This window comes from Candoia aspera, chromosome 7, assembly GCF_035149785.1.
Source record: "Candoia aspera isolate rCanAsp1 chromosome 7, rCanAsp1.hap2, whole genome shotgun sequence".
Lineage (NCBI taxonomy): Eukaryota > Metazoa > Chordata > Lepidosauria > Squamata > Boidae > Candoia > Candoia aspera.
In genome coordinates this window covers 70,970,822-70,988,791 of record NC_086159.1, presented here as the reverse complement: position 1 = coordinate 70,988,791, position 17,970 = coordinate 70,970,822, and the positions used below count along the sequence as shown (strand labels likewise).

Below are 17,970 nucleotides of genomic sequence, written 5' to 3'. Positions count from 1 at the left end.
ACAGAAAGATGTGTGCATCACACAAACACATACACACATAAACAAGGTAAAATAATTACTGGCATTGATAAATACACACATGGGTGAAAGGTGAAAGGTCCCCTGGGCAAGCACTGAGTAATGTCTGATTCTTTGGGGTGGGGGATGTTTTCCTGGCAGACTATAGTGGGGTGGTTTGCCATTGCCTTCCCCAGTCGTCACCTTCCCCAGCAAGCTGGGTCCTCATTTTACTGACCTCAGAAGGATGGAAGGCTGAGTTGACCTGAGCCGACTACTCGAGAGAGAATCCAGCTTCTGCTGGGATCGAACTCGGGTCGTGGGAGAGTTTCGGCTGCAGTACTGCCACCTACCACTCTGTGCCACATGAGGCTCTATTAAATACACACATACAAGAGATAAAAAATGGCTGGCATTGATAGATTGATAGATTGATAATCTTGAGTATTTGTTAACTAAATTGTATTTTTAAACAGAAAGATGTGTGGGTCACACAATCACACGCTCAAGATACAATAATGGCTGATGTTTGTGTGTGTGTGTGTATGTGTTTTGATTGAGATTGGTAGGACACCATCAACTACGGAGAAACTCTGACGTATGCGCTTAATTCTTTTCAAAATTAGTAGGAATTCCAAGCATTAGATCATATCTATTATTGTTATTTTATATTTAAACTTTGGTAGATGAGAAATTATTTAACAGATGGTTCCCAAACCTGCCTGAAGTGAAATTTACCTACTATATAAATATGTTCTGCCTTTTTTAATTGGCAATATGTATTTCTACCTCTTAATAAGGTATTTTTCTCCAAAGGGTTTTGTGACATGAAAGAATGAAATCGAGTTAGACAGTGTTGACTTGTTTCGGACAAGGCCTTGCACTTTTATCACTTCTACAAGTGATTTAGTACTTAGACATATGTGAGAGTTGAACAAGATGGTCGTAGCCCACCTAGAAAACTGCATATGCCTACTCAAGTGGATCTGAGTTTTATAAGATCCTAACAGAATTCTGTATGGAACTTTAAAGAACGTATGGAACTTCTATTTGTTAGAAAAATTTTGTCCAGAAGTATTTTCCTGGTGCAGCCAATATTCAAATAAAATTTATATTTGAGTATTTTTACCAGAGTAAGGATGATGTGCCAGAACGAAGGAATTCCCTTGATATTGGTTCTTGATTTAATTATAAATTGTAAAATAATGGGGGTTTTTTTCCCCCAATGTACAGTACAGTCTAATGTTCAATATGCATGTCCTCTATCAATCTGTTTGCTGTGGTGTTTGGCTGAGAAAGAAACATGGGTTTAGTTACTGGTTTTTAATTTGATTAAGATAAAATCGATGGTCAGAAATGCAGAACAATTAGCATGACTCCTTTTCTTGGATCAGCGAGTTACCTGAAATATTACAGGGAGATTTTTCAGCAGTAACTTCTTATTTAGGCCCTGAGGTACAATAAATAAACAAACAAACAAACAAACAAAATAGAATGTAAACGTTAACTAGCTTTAAAAAAAAAAGACAATGCAATATGAGATTCTCTCGATTTTGCTGTAATTCTGGTCTAACTATCCAGAGACATGTGTTTACCCAACTGGTATAGAAATGAGATTTTTAAAACCAATTTTGGATGCTTCCCACTTCCACTTAAAATTGCTGAAGAAATGTGAACACTGATATGAGTAGTGGGTTGGAACAGTTTTCTTTTTTAAAAGAAGGAGTGGATTTTGCCAGTAGGTATATGATATGAATAGTACTATTACAACATTGTGGGCAAAGGTCAGCAATTAATTCTACCATTTTAATAGATAATTATTGGGTGAATTTTGTTGTCTTGGGGACAAGTCTTCTAGTCTCCTTCGATTTTGGGACCAGCTGATCTCTCCCAGAAAGCCATATTTAGCCCAGAGTCTACTCAAGCAAATCTCCCCCTTCCCCTAAATATGCATGTCTAAGACACAGGAGCTACATTGATATGTGTCACAACAGTAGAGGATGGTCAGGTAGAGGTTTGTCTCCACTTCCATGTTTATGTGCTGGTAGCACTGTGTGGCTTCTGAGGTTGAAGCATGAAGCATGTCTTTAAGTGAAGAAAAAGATCACAAAGATCCCAATAAATATCTTCTTTTGGAAATGAGCAATGTTTTTTTAGGATTGATACTTCTCATTAGAAGAAGGTAAGGCACAGTACTCCTGCTTATACAGTATATGGTACATTGTCCTTTTCATCTCAGGTATTATGCTGCTGCAATGAATGCCACATTACAACACCTCCCATATTTTAACCCTAATTTCCCTGTGATTAATTTTTTTGTGAACTGACTGGAGAGGTCAAAGCCTTTTTTTCTTTTTTTTTACTTTGTGGGTGGGAACGAAGTTTGTGGAAATGGTTAAAATAAAAGAAAGGTGATAATCCTAGCAGAGGATTCATGCTGCAAGATTTCACCCTTTATTGCTGAATGCCAGCAGTGTAATCTTAGGTAACTCCAGGAGTTACAAGAAAGGGCTGGATATTACATGTGGGCCATAATTTTTCTATTCTTCATTTAGTGAGAAACAAACCTGAGTAGGTAGCAACCAGGTAAAAGAAATAAAACATAACATTTATGATTTATATAAGGATCCAACTTCAAGCATTGAAAAGGATGCTAGTGGAATATGATCCAAAATGGGAAAGATGGGATTACTGCTTTCTTTTCAGTGATAACCAGAAAGCCAAGCCATTACTGTCCAGAAATGGAGAACACATAGATCAAGAAAGGGTCTAGTTTCTTTAACTCTTTCTTGGGTAAGATAGAGTTATGGTCCTGACATGACCACCTTCATGTCAAGACCAGAATCACATTTAATGAGACTTTGGAAATTGAGCAGAAAATCTCTTCACCACTGTATACTAGCAAAGTCAAGGGACACTGATAATCTCCTGCCATTAGTTCTTCACTTAGGTAGGCTATAGAATCAGGGGATCCATTTGCACAATGACTAGTCCTAGACTTTCAGCTCTAGATCCTCTGAGGCATGGATATTCTCAGGAAGAATGACAACTCAGAGCAGAAGTCCAGAACTAAAAGTGGTACCAATCTGGTAGCATGAGATTCCACCATCCCTGAGTCCTTCTCAGAAGGTGGGAGCCATATCCTAGAAGTAATAAAATTCCTTTAGTATCTTGTAGTTAGGAATGGAGCACCTCAAGTTCCTCAGCATTTACTGCCCCTTAGCTAATCTTGGTCTCCATTCCACTGTTTCCGACAATCCTTGCAATTTATTTCACGTGGAAGTATATGTGAATTTTCATGCATAGTGCAAGCACCCTGTGGTTTGGTAAAAACCTATGATTGGGATAGTAAAATAGATACAAAAGAAAATACCTTCACCCAAAACTCATATGCAGACAACTGTCAGAGAAAGAGGAAAACATTTCCTGTACTTGCAGGATCACTAAAGGAGGAGAGATGCAGACATCCCCACAAATCCTGTGTACACTAATGAGGATCATTTTCTGAAGGCATTCAACTAACCAAGCCTTCTGTTGCCTCAGTTGTTTGTATTCCCTGAATGTTGAACCTATTACAACAGAGGATGCCTTGCAGCAAGACATGAATGTCAAACAGGCCTTTACAGTTGCAATGCCATAGCCTTGTTCCCAGTGTTTATTAATTCATGGCTTCTTGTCCATAGAATTCCTGCATCATACTAATTCTGGGTTGCTAGTGTTATCACTGCTGCTGTTACATTGCGTTGTTTTTAATCATTGCCTGTCCTGTAATTCTGATTTTCTGTTGAAATGGCACTCAGTTAGGATATTTGTAACTAAAAAAATGTTCATTTTTTGGAGATAACAGTCTTGCTTCCATAGTATTGGTTTGCAAGTAAAAGAAAGAAAATTGCTTTAGAAATTATTTGTGAACACTTGATTGCAAATGCCTGGTGATAAATTTATTTACATTATGTGTAAATAAATCTCTTGTACATAAGTAAGTTATGGGTAAATAAACCTCTTTCCATCAATCTCTTGATATATTTGAGTAACCTTCCATTGGATTGCACTCTGAGGGAACACCTATAATTATCCTACAATACAAAAGATTGTCATTCAAAAGATACTCTAGAAATCTTTCCTAAGCACTGCGGGCTGACATTCCAGGAATCAGAGTTCTGAAACATCTAGAATGCTATGTTAGCTTAGACCATTATAGCTGATATCTTAATGTGACACAGTTGTTAACTGGAAAAGTTACGGTTTGGATTTAAAGAAAGAAAAAGCACTTTTACCAACTTAGGTCTCTAAAATGGTTCATCAGAGCCTTGTTTGTTTGTGGATCTATTTAATATTTCATTTGGTCACAGAATCTGCTGCATCTTTTCTCATATGGTGTGTCTCCAGTTGGTATCTCGAGATTCCATGGTGCCTTGTTTTCATATATTTCTAGTATCAATGGTTGAAACCACTCAGAATAAGCAAATCTAGAAAATAGGGTATCCATATGGTTTTATTATAGAAGATTCTACTAGTGAACTTAGAATTTTCCTTTGGGAACCTGTTAGCAAGTATAATATTTTTTAACAGAGTAAAACGTGCCTTTTTTGAGAAATTATTACAGATTTCCAAGTTCTTCAAATATGTGACTTTTTTTTCTTTTGCATGTAAGAAAATAGATTGCAAAAATTGATGAGTGAATGCCAAAATATAAACACTGAATTAGTATTCACTGAAGTTTGAAAATGTGCATTCAAGATTCAAGTAGTCTTAAATTAGACACAGCCACCACTTAAACCCTATTCATGAATATTTTGATCAGGACATATATGGCTACAGCATACAAATACCTTAATTACGAGGATTACTAAATACAGTACAATATATCTTTTAGCTAAACAGCCACATTAAAATGTGATGCTGTATTGACCTTAAGGGGATTAATTGCTTTGCATACCAGCAATCCATTGGGTAGCTCTGAGCTCCAGTTTAGCAACTCTGCATTCAAAGGTAGAATGAAAGTTCAAAAGCAATTGAGGTTGTTCAAAAAGTTCATTTAGATTTTTTTTTTACTTCCTTAATGTTTTACTCCCTTAATTTGTTCAGGGGTTCCCAAGGGGTGGGCGTTTCAAATGTCAAGATGGTGGCTGCAGCGGTGCTATCAAGGTTTTTTGTGCATGCAGTATAGCCCAAAGGGGCAGGACTTCAGTCACATAGTTATGGCTACAATTTTGACTTTTTTGACTCCCCCTGATATCCCTGCATTGTTAATGAAATTATCTGAAGAAAGGTTTGTTCAATCGGGTGTCTGTTGCCTGATTCTGTATGATACCCTTCTGTCTTAAGATTTGGATTAACAAGACCTACACTTTTCCATGTCTGGATCCATCTGTGGGATAGACAGTGATTGGAGTTATGAGTTGTTCTGGCTACTGACTTTGCAGCCGTTTTTATTATTTTCAGATGAGCCAATACAGAGACCAGAATTCCTCTCCTTTATCACATGAGAAGAATAAGCCATAGGAGGATGTATTATATTTACTATTTTGGCCTCAACTGTTCTTTCTGTTTAACTGACATGATTATATTAATTTGGAAGATCAAAAGATTAATAAGAGTGTTGGCATTTCTTCCCACATTATTGACTTGTCATTTGTCGGAAAGATAGAGTTGTTTTGGCATTGACAGAAGTGGCCTGTAGTTCTTCACAGACTTTCACAGTTTGATAATCATTCTGCTAAGCGGAGGTTTGCCCAACTTTATTCAACCAGGGTTCTCTTCTGCTGGCACCCCTGTGGCCAGTTGGGCCCAATAAGTTCTTTAGGATATGAATGTAATAGGCTGAAGATGAAATGCCAAGTGGATTTTATTGAATAAATGTTAAGAGAGAAAGAAATACTAATCACAGAGAAAGAAATACTAATCCACATCCCTTCAGCGTGCCAGGAACCCCAAGAATGGCAATGGGGGAACCCCCCTGAAACTGGTAGTTGTGCAGCACCTTCCCAGAACACTGTGTTTATGCCAAGGTGCAAATTGCCTGGAGGCTTTTACCTCATTTTTATACCCTTTTATGAGACAGGGGCTATAAACAATAACGCCTGGAGATGGTTCGGTAGCACATCTCATCAGGAACTTGATCATAACTTTAGACAGTGGAATATCTGCCAAGAATATTTTAAGAAAGATAGAGTCTCTAGCAGACAGCATCTGGGGATGGTGTGATAACACACCTGGTCAATACCTTGGGAAGTGACTGTTTGTTTATGAGAACAGTGCTCTTAGGCAGCTATTGTCCATTTCCCCTTGGCACATGTTAGGTAGAGTGGGGAGCTGGTGCGATCCTCTTCATCTTAATGGTTAGAAGTGGAAATACCAAGGCAAGAGTGATTAACAAGAACAATGATGCCATCTGCAAAGCTCTCTAGATAATTTCTCTTAATATGTGGATGAGTCCACAAATTGCCGCAGCTGCCTAAATAACCCTTTCTGCACAGGTATTTCTTATATGCACAAAGGGAAAACTGGATTTAGACTGCTAAATCTTTGCCAGTGCAGCTCTCTGTATAGGTAGGCTTCCAGAATACTCAGTGGCCAAGCTGCCTCTGAATTCTGGGAGTCCAGACTTAGACATCAGAAAGGTACCCAGTTTGGGGAAAACCTCTCTGGTCATAAAAATATAATTTTACAAAGCTTCAGTTCTTTGTTTCACTTATACTTGGTCAATTTTTCAAGGAGGCAGCTTATGAGGGCTTTTAAGAAGGGCTTCTGCTGCTTGAATTACATGTATCCTTTTTCTTGAATCTGTTCCTGATCAAAAGTGCTGTCAGTTCCATGGCAACAACAATTTTGTCCAGAAGTTTCACATGGGGCTGAAAACAACTGTCATCCTGAAAAAGATTAACATATAGCACCAAAGGAAAATGTTTATATTTCTGAATGCCACTTCAGGGACTTCATCTTACAGATATAGAATATTTGTTAGCAATGCTTATTTTAATAGAGCTATACTTGTAAAGAATCTTTTTAGAAACCTAACATTTCATGGTATGACAGCTTAAAACCACAAAAAAGAGTCACATTAAATAAGGAACATAGCAAGGGAAGCTACAGTATGTCAGTACTGTTAGTACAATCTATTTTGTTATTCACAAAGCACATTTCTTGTTGGTGAAATAACTTCTGAGTAATGCTGTGTGAGACAACGGCCATCTGCTCATGTATCACTAACCACCCCAGCGTCTTTCTTTTTGTTGTTTTTAAACTCTGGTTCCATTATTATCTTACACAATGATCCCTCTTTCCAACCCAATTCCAGTAGCCACATTTTTGGGGTGGGGGGTCACTTCCTGTTCATTTGTACTATTTTCTTTACAGAAGAGATTGAAAAGCCATGAATAATACTTCTTTCAACAACTCTACGTCTATTTTAAGGAAAATGCATTCTCTCCCACACTCCCTTTCCCTTTGCATAACTTCTAGATAGTTTCATTAAAATCTTGTCCTAGATTTTCACAAAGTTATGAACCCACATATTGATTGGTAATTGTTTCAGAGATGTTGGCAATGGTTATTGTCTCTCTTCACTCCTGGCTGATCATCACTGGGAAAACAAGGAACTGTAGGAGGAAGATAGGAAGTTATCTTGTTAGAGCACTGATCCATAAACACATTGTGTCTCCCTGATGTTATCATATTATTACCAGTGTTAATTTGTAGTTACTATATACTAATTTGTAGTTATGTGGTTTCTTTATATGTGTCTGGCACCTTATGCCACATATTTGTGTGAAGGTATGATTGGATCTGTACAAAAGATGCAGTGCTGGAGACTTACTCAGAGCATGCCACAGAAGGGAAAAGGGTTGTTCTGGATGATTTCAGTTTTTGCTGCATTTGGAAAAATACCAGATAAATATTTCTAAGAAGATAGCATAAGCAACAGTACCAGGACTGTGAGGAAAAGTACCAAATTTGGGCTAGCCAAGGCTTGTTGGAAATTACAAAAGTGGATGGGAATTGTAGTATTTGGGGGCCATTGCATAGACTGGAGTACTCTGCATTCCACCTCAGTTCTTCTGAAACTCAAATGTAGGCTGGCCAGCTGACTTCAGTTTGGCCAGGTATGTTAGAATGTCAGCATGAATGAAAAAATCAGCAGTGTTGTAATCCTGCATTTGTTTCTTTGGATAAACAAGAATGAGTAGCTTTTTTTTTAATCATCAAAAATTGAGGGAATTTGTGCATCCTTCCATCAGCTCCAGTTTCAATTGTAAGTCCACTTTGAGAATCTTTTGAATAATAATACATATTTGATTCCAGAATTTTTTAGCTTTTCCACAGGTCCACCATAAATGATAGAAAGTTCCTTCATCCTGTAAACATTTCCCATGTTTTGGGTTTAATATAGAGTAAGAGATTGGTAGTTGAAATTGCTATGATTGAACAATGGGAGTATATGTGGAACAAAGGTATGAAATTTACCTTGAATTATAATTTGGAACAGAATTTTTATACAATGATGTACCATTGGTACTTCACTCCTGATAAGCTGAACAAGTAGCTTTGAAGCTATTATAAAGTTCCTGTTTGGAACCTCCTGTGTAACACCGACTGAGTTTCAGACAGAGATTTCACAGCATTCCAGAGCATAATGTGCTCCTCTTGCTGTGCCTTAGGATGTTAACTGGACCTAGCTATTGTGGTTTGTTCAGTAAACCACAGCTTAGCAAACCATGGCATTTATATTGTGTGAGCCCAGCATTAGAAGGCTTCCCAGCCTTACCTGGGAATACCAAGTGAAAATTATTTGCATCCAAAACATGTGCTCTGACATTAAGTTATAAGTCACATGGCTAGTTACATCCTTTATAATTTGGAATGACCTCATCTTGATCCCTTTGTCAGCACTACCTGATTTGAGATAAAACCCTGGCTGAACTGAAGCAGAGGATTTGGGATCTAGATATCCAAAACAACAGAGCCAATGCTCCCCATCCCTTTTATAGCACAATTGGTCCTCCACCCTGGACGGTCCCTAAATATTTCTTCAACATCTGATATGTTTCACGTAGAAGAATGTGGCCCAAATTGGGGCACTGCCTATTAGGACAACAACTGGTAGATAGATAAGACTTCTATATGAAAGCTGAACCTTTTTTTGTTCAGACTTGGAAATAGAATCTGTCTCATAAAGGTAAAGGTAAAGGTTTCCCTTGACGTAAAGTCCAGTCGTGTCCGACTCTAGGGGGCGGTGCTCATCTCCGTTTCAAAGCCTTGGAGCCGGCGTTGTCCATAGGACACTTCCGGGTCATGTGGCCAGCATGACTCACGGAACGCCGTTACCTTCCCGCCGAAGCGGTACCAATTAATCTACTCACATTTGCATGTTTTCGAACTGCTTGGTGTGCAGGAGCTGGGATTAACAACGGGAGCTCACCCCGCCGCGCGGTTTCGAACCGCCGACCTTCCGATCGACAGCTCAGCGGTTTAACCCGCAGCGCCACCGCGTCCCTCTGTCTCATAAGTACTATTAAAATGTCTGTTCTATAGCCCATGGTGATCAAACTTAATGCTTCCAATTGTTAACAACTCTAATTGCCATTGCAACCAGGGAGCCATTATTCTTCTCCTGAGTGACCACTCTTCAGAAACCTCCTAGAAGGTTGCAAAAAATGTTATCAATAGCTATAGTTGTTACAAGCCATCTGGTTCTTTCCCCGTGTTATTAACTATTAGCTGCTAATTGTTTTAGGATTTTCTCACAATGTTTAAAATTCCTTTTTATGTTTATTGTATTGCTGGTCTTTTTCCTGTGTTTGGACTCGGACCCTAAATAAACTTTGACTGATTGATTGGAGCAATCTTGTTCCTAATTTTCAGAACAATATTAGTAATTTTTCTTTAAATCTGCCTAGTGATTCAATTATCTGAGTAATCATATAATTCCATGATTGTGTTGTTGGTTGCATGTGTTGGTCCTATTAATACAGTTAATTTATTTCGTATGGCATAGCAGAATGCAGCATTGTTGCATAAAAATCACAAAAACAATATATTAAAGTGTATAAAATATAGGACATTGGGACAATAAATTATTTTAAAAACACACAATATAAATAATGAATAAAATTATGAATAAATTAAGTCATGTATGAGCAGTTACTAAAGTAACTAAGCCTATGGCTGAATATCTAAATTGTTTAGCCATTGGACAGCAGTGCCCTTGAGATGATGTAGTTCTTGCACGGAGCCAGGAAACCTTCTGAGGGGACAGTCCATTGCAATGCGGGATGTTCCCCAGTCACAGTTAGGATTATCACCCAGCCCCCATTTATGTTTCCAATATCGGCACCTGCCATAATTAGTTCAAATCCAATTAAGCACAGTCCAGATTTTCCTTGGGAGATCAGACACTAAAATAAACAGATCTGGGTTAGAAGTTGTCCACTCCTGGTGCCATGCTGTCTCAATGAAAGTCTTCTCTAATTGCTTTCCACAGTGGGTTCTGAGATTTGAATCTAAATATTTGATCATGGCAATCCTTGTGTTTAGGTAGTAATAGATTTGCCTCACATTTATGCCACTCCCTTTTTAAGGCAAGTTGCCTTCTAAGATGTGGGGATGGTATGTTGGATAGTACCAGTAGCCATTCAGAAGGTGTTGATTTAATGGTTCCTGATATTAGCCTCACAGTGTCGTTAAGCTGGGTGTCCACTGCTTTTATATGGGCACCATTTAACCATACAGGACTACAATACTCAGCCGCCGAATATACCAGAGCAACAGCTGATGTCCTAAGAACTGTGGCACTTGCTCCCCAGCTGGTGCCAGAAAGTTTGTGTAGAATATTGTTCCTAGTTTTTATTTTACCCGTGGTTTTCCTTAGGTGTTCCCTATAAGTTAAAGACCGATCGAGGGTCACTCCTAGATACTTTGGGTTGCAACTGAACTTCAGCAGCTGATTCCTAAATTTCACTTTTGGTATATAGTTGGTTTGTCTGTTGTTCAAATGAAAACAAGCAACCTCAGTTTTATTGATATTGGGTTTTAGCCTCAAATTTCAAAAAACTTACCCAATTCCTTTAAGTCATTTTCAAGGGCTTTTTCAGAGGCGTTGAAGTCTTCAGATTGTTTAATGAACACAATATCATCAGTGTATGTAAACTTTTTTGCAACAGTGCCTGGAAAATCTGATGTATCAACATTAAAGAGTAGTGGGGCCAGCACAGAACCTTGTGGCAAGCCGTCATTTAACCTATACTTCTGGCTGGTTTGGCCATCTAAATGTATGTATCTGTTTGAAAGCATGTTGTTTAGTAGGGTAGCTGTTTTCTTACAGGACACAATACATAAGAATTTTAAGACCATGCCTTCTCTCCACACTATATCATTGGCTGATGATAGATCGATGAACATGGCAACAGATTTTTTTCTCTGCTGAAATCCATTTTCTATGTGGGAGGTTAGTGACAGTACCTGATCACAGCAGCTTCTTTTTGATCTAAATCCAGCCTGTTCTATAGGTATGTGTTCCTCGACCAGGGTTTTAATTCTCCTTAAAACGAGTCTCTCCAGCAGTTTATAAAAGATGCTTAAGAGCGCTATAGGTCTAAAATCCTCCACAGATTTCCCCTCTTTCCCAGGTTTTAAGATGGCAACAGTTTTTGTTCTTTTAAAGATTGTTGGCAATCTCCCTGTTCATTGGATATCATTGTAAAATTGTGTGAGCCAGAGTATAGTGCGTGGCCTGCTATGCTTCAGGAACTCAGGATATACTCCATCTAGGCCAACCACTTTTCCTGATTTTAATGCTTTCAGTGCTGCGGCGATTTCTCATGTAAAAAATACTTCTGAGGTGTTACTTTCCGATGTTAGTTCATTGGCTCTGGCCTTTTTCCCCCTTTTACTTTCACTAATTTTCTCTTTATCTGTCCCTGGTGTTTTCCTTGTGAGATTTAAAATTCTGATTGCTATGTCATTAGGGCCAACATTGCTGATATTTCAAGTTTGTTTCATGGAGCTGTCTCCCTATTAATACAGAGACATACAGATAGAGGGAGTTACATTTTTACAAATGTCACTCTACCCCCCCCCCCCAAGTTACAGAAACATAGTACAGAATTATTTACATCTACTATCGATTTCTCTAAAATCAGGTATGTTTTCTATACTGAGAAAAGTCCGCTACACTTGCCAAAAATCATGTAATGCTACCAAAAAAAGAAACCTTTCTTGATTTTTGTTTTTACTGACATCTATATTGATGTCAAAGAGGAGACATCTAAAGCTTCATAAATAAGAGATACTGTAGACTGGATATGAAGTAAAGCGCATCTGCTAGTCTTCCCTATATGAAACCAATTCTGAAGTGATTTTTCTGAACTCACCATTAGGCTAATGATGGATAAAGTATTGCATAAAGAATGAAGATGAACAGCAGGAAGAGATTGTCCCCCTTGTATGAAGAATTGGATGCACTCAGCATGTAGATCAAAAGGAGAGACTATTGTGTTCACCGCTTGTATTTCAACCCATACACCAAAGAAACCAGGTTTCTGCAAGCAAGAAATAGTCAATGAATAACATCTTTGCAGCTCTGCCAAAGTCCTACTGAGGCTTGCATCTCCAACACAAGGAGAGACAGTCTCCCTGAAGATGGAACTGCAGGATTCCAAACAGCCAGTCTATAAACACAGAAGGAATCACAGTGGTTATAGGGCTATTAATTTACAAAAGAGCTCTCTCAGGAAGTACTATGTGCCTTTGTAACAAAGGAGGTTGTTTTGCTTGCTTGATGCCAGAAGATTCCCTTTTCCAAAAACTACGCCTCCTTAGGCAATTGGTGAGGGAAGGAGCTAAGAACAGATCCATGGGTAATCTCATTAGCAGCCACATTGCCCTAACTGAAGACTTGGAACTCAGAACAGAATTATTCCAGTTCAGCTGCACAATAGCAGCAGCAGCAGCAGCAGCAGCAGCATTATTATTATTATTATTATTATTATTATTATTATTATTATTATTGGTCCATTGATACACCCCTGTTGACTGACAGTACTCTTTGAATCAGTGAGTGATCAATTATATGAGCTTCTGTAGTTTACCCAGCATGAGAGGTCAGCAAACTACTGTATAGGAATTAAGAAGGCATATATTCATCCCCCAGCATAAGAAGGAATGCATCAATGGACACCAAAGGGTGCATATCTGCATAACATCTGCATATAATGATTATATGAATAGATGCCAATGTTAAAATTGTATCTACTGTCAATTAACTGCAATAATAACATATATTTCACAATCATGAAGACACTGCTGAGACGTCCTGTATATCTGTTCAACATTAACAGACAATTTCAAAGTTCCTGCTTCTATATGAAGTGTTCTTCAAAAAAATACTTAGCCTTTCAAAAAGTGTACCATCCTTTGTAAAATATGGTACATCACCACCCTGATCACTGTAAAGGATTACAGAAGGAAACACACCTTCTCTGTCACAGCGCTTGTCCTCTGAAATGAGGTTCCCCTTGAGATCTAGATGGCACCCACCCTCTGGCACTCCGGAGGGCCACAAAGACCTGCTGTTCTCCCAGGTCTTCAGCTAGGATGACTGGAGCCCTCTTTGCTGGATGTTAGATGTGGTGGGATGGTTGGGCTTATCTGCTGGGTTTGCCATCTTGTTCCTTTTCTCCTTTTCTAGTTTGTTTTTGTTGTATGTTGGTTCTTATTATATTGCTTTTATCTTGCTTAGTATATTGTGAGCTACACAGAGTCACTTGGAGTCAGGCAGCATCAAATAGAATTAATTAAATAAACACTTGCTGACATGCTCATATAGTCTCTGAGTGTAGATCTCAGTACCCTTGAGTTAAACAACCTCCTTCCCATGATTATTCTGATCCAGAACACCACTTCCCTGTTGTTATTGCCAGTCATTCTGGCTGCTAAAACAATTGGCTGCTGGGCTAAAGGCTGATTGGTTGGACTGTGGAGTGATTGGGGCTGCATATATAGGACCCAGAGGCATTCTTGGAGGTAAAGATGATGCCAGCTTCCGATTTTTAAAATATATTTAATATTCACCTATATGAGTGACTCACGCACTGAGTCAGGTGCCTAGATTAATGCTCACAAGTATTGCATTAGGACAATGTGTGTTTGCCAGCAATTTCCAGTGAACAAAACCTTGTTAATGAGAAAGCTGATTATTTCTCACCACAATTACCTATGAAAATGTAATTTTAAGAATGCTTTGGACAAGGCATGGTGTTGACTACAGGGAGAGATAGAGTTGGGGTAATAGGACACATGTTCCTAACATTAGTTCTGATTCCTTAACTAGTGTTGCATTATGTAATGTTACTCTGTGTTTCAAAGTATATTTGGTATGGCATCTTTCCATTGCTAGGGAATTCACTTAAATTACCCTTTGTATTAAGTGATTCCTAATACTGAATAGATAATATCTGTTGCCTCAGTATTAACATGAAAAGGCACTAGAATTGATTTTTTAAAAACTGAGCCAGATCATTTCTGGCTGAGCTTTTCTATGCCTATTCCAAGGTTACATCTTTCTTCAAAGATCTTTGGGCTCCATGCTCATAATTTTACCAGAATTATTGTTAATCTTTTTCCAGTCTTCAATAATCAACAAAAATTAAGCCTTAATTGAAGTGCTAAAAACAATATACCAAGACTAACCAATGACTTTCTGATCTCATTTTTTGCCACTGTTTTCTGGAATAGCTGTGCCTTATTATCAGATTCTTTCACCAAAGTGTAAAAATGACATTGGGACTAAAAGGGTGAAGTGTTTGCACCAGGCAGAGGACAAAATTAGGGAGAACCAAGTCCAAGTCCACCAGCAGCCATCGGAACTCAGGGGGTGATACTGGGCCAGTCCCTATCTCTCTATACCTCATAATTAAGTTTGAATAATAAATAAATAAATAAAATAGGGTTGTTATCATGGGGGTAAAATAAAGGAAATAGCCATAATGTCCTAGAGTAAAGGACAAGTTACTAATCTAATGAATAAACAGGAAGTATGGGACCCTGCAAAGCAGTGATAATCTGGAAAATGAAAATGATCAACTAAATCCTTTATGCTTTAATCTTTCTTTAATTGTCTTAAAAATAGCCTACTTCCTAGTTCTTCTTCAAGATCATGTTCCATAGTTCCTGTGCTCTTCTTAAGCTATTATTCATTTCTGATCCTAAGAGAGCTGGAATATAATGGGATAATATTGCTTGCATGTTGATGGGATAAAGATCCCATTGTAAACACATCATTCGAAACGGAAGTGAAGTCAAGGCATACTACATCCACATTTATAAATAACATTAACGCACCTTTTCTCTCCTTCTCACTATCTCTTTGCTGCATTATGCTCAGATCAGATGCTTATTATTATTCTTCTGTACTGTTTGGATTACTGAAGTCTCCCATGAGCAAGAGAGAAAATTCAGAGAGCTTTTGTACCATTATTGTTGCCAGGGAAACCACTTCCTTTTCATTTCAGTGCATGGGACATCTGTATCACTTGGCATCTGGCTTGCAGAAAGGCAACTTCACAGCAGGCCATCAGGGATGAAAAGTGGAATTAATGAAATCTCAGTCTTTGTTGTAAATAAAGAAAGGCTTGAGTAAAGTGTTTCCAAAATTATCTGGTGACCTGAAGCTGGATGTGTTAGAATGCTGACTAGTGTTGGGCTGTATTTATTTGTCTTCATTAGAAACATAGCATGGAAGCATCTGCATGTCATCAAATACATTGTCAAGAAGGAATTTTTCCCTAGCACTCATTATTCTAAACAATCTCCATACCTCAAACCAGCACAAGTCCATTGCTCTCTGCTTTCCTTCTCCCCCACCCTGTGTTTTAATATCATTTTATCACTGAAAATGATGTGTTACGATATATACTAGAGGCCATTGTAATATATTTCTGTTTTGTGAGTTTGTCCTTGTAATCATTCTGCAAAGATTGTCCCACTGTAGAGGAGAACATTATAGTTGTGGGTTATGCTGTAAGCAGGCTGAATAAAAATATATTTTATTACTGAATACCAAAGTGTTCCTATGTGCATAATGTAATGCAATACTTGGATAAATCATTCCTGCTAATCTAGTTTATGGGATTGTTATTTATTGCTAACACCTTTCCTGGTTCCTAGTTTTCCTATAATGTATATAAAGCACAGAATTCACTTTCTCCATTCGGTCATAGGTAATACACAGACTTACTGACTCATACACAATAAATACTTCTTCAATCTGCTACCAACTATTTATCACCTGTGCTCTTTGTCTGAAGCTCTTTGTCTGAAGCAGATGTGGCCACCACAGCCCCCAGAACAACTGCTGAACAATTTTGCAGCCTTCAAAGCTCTGTCAATGTTTTGCAACGCCTATTCTGTGTGTTTTTAAAAAAGAAATGACAAGTAAAAATAAATGTGTTAAGCCCCCAGTAAGATTTAGTGCAGAATGATTATATCAAAGGGTTTCTCCAACTAAAATTTTAAAAGATGTCTAAAATTCCACATTCACCCCTTTCATTCATTCATTCATTCATTCATTTATATTTCAAATTTCTGTCACCGCCCATCTCCCCCAAAGGGGGACTCTTGTGACACCTCAATAACCCTGAAGCCACAGAGGCAGGCAGGCAGGCAGGCAGGCAGGCAGGCAGGCAGGCAGGCAGGCAGAAGAACACAAAAGACAAAACATGACCTCTCCCTGAGATTGCCCATTTCCCATCCAGAGAGATCAAGATCCAGTTTTATACTGTAAAGTTTATCATTACAACTACCTTATGAGATAGATTAACCTTGAGAAAATAACTATTCACAAAGCATCCCTTGTGAAAAGTAATTGCAAGCCTGGGTCTTCTTACTCTGAATCCCACCCTAACATAACTAAAATGAATACTTGTCCTGACTCCCAGGAAACACTCTGAGACAGGGAACTGTTCTCTAATGTTTTATTGCTAATACATAACAGTAATCCTAACAAACTGAACAAGCGTGGGAAAAACCCAGTCATATAAACCCCACAGGTTAAGGCGGTCCCAATCTGTGCCTCTTGGAATGGCTCACCAATTCCTCAGCTACGCATGCGCTTAACAGTCTGGAAGGGAGCCCCCTGCTCACCATCCTTACTCATGACAATACTTCACCAAAACAAAAAACAAAAAAAAAACCTTTCCTGTTCCAGATAAGGTTCTTCCAGAAGTATACATAGAGACCACTCCTGAAGACTCAGATCAACTTATTCTGGGAGATAACAGTTGCAACCACCAAAATTTGTACTAATCTGCAGTTGTAGGTAGGATCGGTAGAACAAATGTTGGTACAAATTCAGGCAACCTGGAAAGATATGATAGGGTCCTGGTCAAATAGAAGAAATAACAGATACTATATGCATTGTTCTTTCTACCATGGTAGTTCTTTAAAATGGGATAGATATATGTCTTCTGAGATGCCCTGTAACAAGAGCGACAAAGGAACAGGTGGCTTGGGGATTCCAGAGAACCATCCCCACACGGGCATAAACGCTGCTAAAGAGGAATATTTTTATACAGTCCCCACAGGACTATACAGTACATCCAACCTGGCCAAGGTGAAGGCCTGATGAAATTTCAGAATTAAAATTAGAATTGAGGAGAGATAAGATGATGGCATGTGCCCATCTGAGAAAAAGCCATGAACTGTGAGGTTAGATGATAGGCTTAGACTGGTTTGAAAATCAGTATCCCAGATACATTGCTTAAGATGACTCCTGGCATTTTCAAATCCTAATGGACAGAGGCATTCCACAGAGAGTCCTAAGGACTAGAGTTTGCTGTTAGTTCTTGTTAGCCAGGTTGATTTAAAATGGTCTCTGAGAACCAGTGGAGCCAGACCCAGAGAGGAAAAAAAAATCATTTTTTACCAGAAATTAAGGGGATAGAGCCAGGCTGTAGCACCCACAGGAACCCAACCTGT

General features: G+C 38.5%; 1 protein-coding gene across 1 annotated transcript in view; it reads left to right on the top strand.

The window, feature by feature from the left end:
• The window catches only part of MAGI2 (membrane associated guanylate kinase, WW and PDZ domain containing 2), a 713,008-nt gene that overhangs the window by 403,528 nt on the left and 291,510 nt on the right, over nucleotides 1-17,970 (top strand). The gene's annotated exons all lie outside the window — the stretch shown is intronic.